The sequence below is a fragment of the Bison bison genome, unplaced genomic scaffold, assembly GCF_000754665.1.
Source record: "Bison bison bison isolate TAMUID 2011002044 unplaced genomic scaffold, Bison_UMD1.0 scf7180017864472, whole genome shotgun sequence".
NCBI classification, from domain to species: domain Eukaryota; kingdom Metazoa; phylum Chordata; class Mammalia; order Artiodactyla; family Bovidae; genus Bison; species Bison bison.
The window spans coordinates 9191964-9197979 of record NW_011495033.1 but is presented as its reverse complement, the minus strand read 5'-3'; the positions used below and the strand labels follow the sequence as shown (position 1 = coordinate 9197979).

At 43.0% G+C, this 6016-nt stretch overlaps 1 pseudogene; it reads right to left on the bottom strand.

Moving 5' to 3' along the window:
- Positions 1-3003: 3003 nt before the first annotated feature.
- Positions 3004-3378, bottom strand: LOC105004179 (annotated as a pseudogene).
- Positions 3379-6016: the final 2638 nt, after the last annotated feature.

Sequence of the window (6016 nt, the reverse complement as noted above, 5' to 3'; positions counted from 1 at the left end):
TCTGAATAACCTGGTGCGCACTGCTCAACTCTACACATCTGGTTTTCCACGTTCTCTTGCAATTTGATATCTTATGGTTTACTACTTCCTCAGACTCAGACTGGAATAGTAATTAAGGGAATTAATTTAAAAGGCCTTGCTTTTTTGGATTATGAATTAATTTTGGAACAAAATGTAAATGAGATGACATTAGAGCACTTCTTCAAAACCAAATGCTGGGACATGATTATATTTAAAGTCTGGTGCTAAGTCACTTTAGTCGTGTCCGACTCTTGGCGACCCCATAGACAGCAGCCCCCCAGGCTCCCCCGTCCCTGGGATTCTCCAGGCAAGAACACTGGAGTGGGTTGCTATCAGCCTTCCAGTTCACTAGTTTTCTCTTTTGCTGTGTCTAATTTCCTGTTAAACCTATCTGTTAATGTCTAATTTCAATTCAATTCTAGAATTCCTACTGGAGTCTATCAATTCTTTGACGATTTTTTTTCTCCCTTTTTTCCTCTCTTTCTTAAGAACATAAATAATAGCTCTTTTCAATCCTTGTCTGGTAATTCCATTATTTGGATTAACTTTGGTCTGTTTCTGTTGTATGGTTTTTTCCTTCTTGGTCTTCGCCATACAGTCCTGTATTTTGGCATGCCAGGTAATTTTCAGTTAAATCCTAGACATGGTATGAAAAAAGGTATAGAGGACCTAGGTGATACTGTCTTCCTCTCAAGAAGATTCATGCTGTCCTTTGCAAGGCCAACAGAGTAACATATGATTATCTTAATCCAGTTAGAGACTTAGCTACTCAAGGAAAGTTTTGACAGTATTTTTAATCTCTGATTTGTATTTGCAAATCTCTAATTTGTCTAACGGAGAAGGCAATGGCACCCCACTCCAGTACTCTTGTCTGGAAAATCCCATGGATGGAGGAGCCTGGTGGGCTGCAGTCCATGGGGTTTCGAAGAGTCGGACACGACTGAGTGTCTTCACTTTCACTTTTCACTTTCATGCATTGGAGAAGGAAATGGCAACCCACTCCAGTGTTCTTGCCTGGAGAATCCCAGAGTCAGGGGAGCCTGGTGGGCTGCCGTCAGTGGGGTCGCACAGAGTCGGACACGACTGAAGCGACTTAGCAGCAGCAGCAGCAACAATTTGTCTAAAGCAAAGCAAAGCTGGTTTCCTCAGCTTTAAATTGCCTTCAGACAGATGTTTTATGTACGATAATGGCCTTTTCTAACTCTTCTCAGTGGAAATGTTGGTTTGCCACATGCTACTCATTACTGCATATCACTTTTGTGCATTAATAGCAATATCTCAGAATAAAACTTAAATTTTAGTAGATAACCAATACACTCATTGGATTACATTTTAATGGGGGAAAGCTATAATTTTTATCTGAGCTCAAAATATTTTTATTGTGTCCAATTGCTTGCTGTACATCTTGATATGTCATAGGTACCTAAAAAGTATCCAGATGAACTCTATGATTTTCTCTCTTTCTTCCAGGTTTAAGGAGACCAAAGAGATGTAAACATTAATTTCAGGGCAGAAGACCTGAATATACATTTTTCCAAAGAAGACATAGAAATGGCTATTTGGCATGTGAAAAGATACTCAGCATCACTAATCACTGCATGTGTGCTCAGCCACTTCAGTCGTGTCTGACTCTTTGTGACCCTGTGGACTGTAGCCCACCAGGCTCCTCTATCCATGGAATTCTCCAGGCAAGAATACTGGAGTGGGTTGCCATGCCCTACTCCAGGGGATCTTCCCAACCCAGGGATCAAACCTGCATCTCTTACGTCTCCTGCATTGACAGGTGGATTCTTTACCACTAGTGCCACCTGGGAAGCCCCACTAATCATTACAGAATCATTATAGAAATGTAAATTAAAACCACAGTGAGATATCACCTCACACCTGTCGGAATAGCTATCATCAAAAGTATAGTATAGATAACAAATTTTGACAAGGACGTGGAGAAAAGGGAATACTCGTGCGTTGTTGGCGGGAATGTAAACTAGTGCAGCCGTTGTGGAAAACAGTATGGCAGCGTCTCAAAAAAACTGTATGTATGTATTGCTGTATGACTCAGCAGTTCCACTCCTGGATTTACATCCAAAGAAAACAAAAACACTAATTCAAAAAGACATGCATCCCGATGTTCATAGCAGCATTATTTGTAACAGCCAAGATAAGGAAACAACCTACATGTCCATCAATAGATGAATGAATGAAGAAGATGTGGTCCACGTATACACAATGGAACACTACCCAGCCATACAAGAAGAAGGAAATTCTGCCATCTGCACCAACATGAATGGACGGCGGCACGCCAGGTTTCCCCTGTCCTTCACAATCTTCTGGAGTTTGCTCAAACTTTTGACCATTGAGTCGGTGATGCCATCCAACCATCTCATCTTCTGTCATCCCCTTCTCCTCCTGCCTTCAGTCTTTCCCAGCATCAGGGTCTTCTCCAATGAGTTGGCTCTTCGCATCAGGTGGTCAGAGTATTGGAACTTCAGCTACAGTCCTTCCAATGAATATTCAGGGTTGATTTCCTTTAGGATTGACTGGTTTGATCTCCTTGATGTCCAAGGGACTCGTCAAATATATGTAGAATCTAAGAAATAAAGCAAACAAGTGTATAACAAAACAGATGCAGAGAACAAAGTAGTGGTTACTAGTGGGGATAAAGAGGGGAAGGGGCATGGGATTAAGAGGTTCAAACTACTGTGTATGAAATAAATAAGCAACAAGTATATATTATACAACACAGAGAAATATAGGCGTTATTTTGTAATACCAAATGGAACATAATTTGTAAAAAAATTGAATTACTATGTTGAACATGTATAACTAAGAAAATACTGTAAATAAACTATACTTTGATTTTTAAAGAATTTTAAAAAATCATCTCCTTTCTTTATTTCATTAGGAAGACCTGCATTTGTATCTTCCTATTATTATTTTTTTTTAACCATTAAGGCATTTTATTTGCACACACGTAGTACATCCCTAGAAAAAGAATCCAAAGATTTTCCCTCCTGTGTGTTTTCATCTTGTTTTTTCATGGTCCATGATGTCAGCTGAGATTGTCAGAACAATGAAGCCAAATTGACAGGATGGGAGCAGGTTATTATGTAACTTTTCTAGCTCTTTGAATTGCACATCAGATCTGGGGCTGATCCACTTATTTCGCCTGCCTGTGAGGTTCACAATTTTACCAGCCCTGTGATTATCAATGATTTCAAATTTGTCAATGTAACTGCGCTTCATCATCATGGTTAGCAACCTGATGATGATTTTTGGAACATGGCCTGATTGGAACCTGTCATTTACCTCTCTCCTTTTGCCATTGTTGATCCTCTTGAGAGCATCAACCGGGACATTCGTACACCATTATGGCAGCACTGAAAGATGGCAAGAAGAGCTCTTCTTGCATTTTTAATAGCATGTTCCACCTGCCAATGCAGGAGAGGCAAGAGATGGGGTTCGATCCCTGGGTGGGGAAGATCCCCTGGAGAAGGAGATGGCAACCTGCTCAGTATTCTTGCTTGTGAAATTCCATGAACAGAGGAGTCTAGCAGTTTACAGTCCATGGGGCTTCAGAGAGTTGGACATGATTGAATGACTAAGCACACACACAAAACATCTGCCAGGAAATAACTCAGAAAACCTTCATGAAAAAGTACATTTGAAAAGATGCAACATGTCATGATTGATGAAGCTAAGAATTTCCACATTGACAACAGAGACTACCATGAGAAGGAAAAAACATCACTGAAAGGACAAAAATTGCCCAGGAATTTTTTCTGGATTTTCTTGGTCCACTTTCTGACTCGCCACTTGGATTGCAGGGGCCTCCCCACTCCTTACCCTTACGTTCAGGAATAGAGTGTGCCAGAGTGGTTTGCGATGATATCCAAAAGCAAAGAGCAGTGCAGGAGGTCAGAGAACATTCTCCACCTAACATCCCTTGTGACTCACTGGGGGCTTCCTGGGCTTAGGGTGTGGATGGCACTTTAGAGATTAGAGTGCACTGTATTTGGAACATGAGGAGACCCATGTGGCAGAACTATGCCAGGTCTTTTTTAAAAAGAATCACTCCTGCAAGGGGTTGACCTTTTAATAAGCACAGCAGACAAAGCTCCTGAAAGAAGTGAGGAAGTAAAGGGTACGGTCCAGAGCAACAAGGCATTTGAGGGGCTGGATGAACACATCAGGTTGGACAGTGACATCTGCTCCAAACTTGGGAAGGGAGGTCACGTTTGAGATCACTCCAAGGGAGGTCACGTCTGAGATCCCTCTAAGGGGGGCTGGGACAACTGTTGCACAGACTCTTATGCTCTCTCCAGCCTCCAGGATGGAAACATATCTGTATATTCAGAAGGATGATAACTGATTGGAAGGCCTCCCGTCTAAGAAGAAACCACGCCTGTGTGTGAAACTAGCTGTTCCAGGTGCTGGGAATCCTGTGGCAGACGCAAACTCGAATACGCGAACAAAGGGCTATAAAAAATGGCAGAGCAAAATATGGTTGTAAAATGGGCAGGTTTTTTTTTTTTTTTTTTAAGCCTCGCTTTACTCTCCTCCTTCCTGCTAATTTTCAGTCATTGTCCCCGTGGACAAAATCAACCAGAATTCAGGTGATGAAAGCATCCAGTCAGCCTCTTGGGGTCCAGAACAGGATAGAGAATGGATCCCAGAGGGAAGATGTTCACAACACATCTTCTCACCCTCCCAAGCATCTACTCTTATCCTTCCTGTGGTTGAAGGGTTAATGTCCCCAACATAGTAAATAAAGTTACCATACCATGGTGTCTATTCAGTCAAATGTTCATCTGAAACCAAAAATGTCATCAATCATCAGTCTTCTCATCAGAAGGGGTGGGGGAGAGAGAAACATCAATTAGCACAAAACCTGGCTGCTGCTGAGTCACTTCTGGAGCTGACCTTAGGCCTTGGGTGGTAATTATAGCAGCCTTCCTTCTCCCATCAACTCCTCCAAGTTCTGCCCACCTAGGTGGGATGGGAGTCTTTACCTGTTGGGGTTAAACTTTTATTCCTGCAGGGTCTTAGTCCTGGAACAGCTCTCATCCCACCCCAATGATTGTTTGCTGACCTATAGAGGTTCCCTCTGGCATTGTCTTGCAGGGTTACCCGAGTTGGGCAGAGGGCAGCAACCATCCATTCTGGTTGAAGGTAGTGCTGTGAGTGGAGGGAAAGCCAGTGAGATAGTGGATGGAGATGCTATGGGAGTCTGAGTTTCCTGCTTTTATAACTTGTTTTGGTCTTGCAGACCCGCTTGTGGCCAGTCTTATATAGATGAGTTCCATTTCACGATGGAATTCTACTCTGTACTTTCACTGTGTGATTCAGTGCATCAGATGACCCCTAGGATGTGATGGGATGTCAGTTCACACAGTTACTTGGTGCCCCATGGTCTGAGATTCAATCTCAACAGGACTCTGTGGGAAGCCAGAGACTGAATGCACATGGACAACACTAGCTGGCAGAAGTGAGCGTGGTCTTCCTCCAAAACTACAGGGATTGTTATTGGGGCTTGTTAGAGGCTTTCTTTAGAACTCTGTCTTCTACAGAGACTTTCATTCCCATTGGGTCTGTTGGGTCATCATGTGAAAATGGCCATGCATCCTTGCTTTGGTCTTGCTACAGAGTCCTGCTCTCTGGACAGCCTTACGGGTCACCAGAATGTAGATTAGAGCTGCATGTCCAAAATTCAGAGAAACCAACCAACCACGAAGCTTTCCTCTTTGTTCAGTTCAGTTCAGTTGCTCAGTCATGTCCAACTCTTTACGACCCCATGGACACACAAGGCCTCCCTGTCCATCACCAACTCCCAGAGCTCGCTCAAACTCATGTCCATTGAGTCAGTGATGCCATCCCACCATCTCATCTTCTGTCATCACCTTCTCCTCCTGCTTTCAATCTTTCCCAGCATTAGAGTCTTTTCCGAAGGGGCAGTTCTTCCCACCAGGTGGCCAAAGTACTGGAGTTTCAGCTTCAG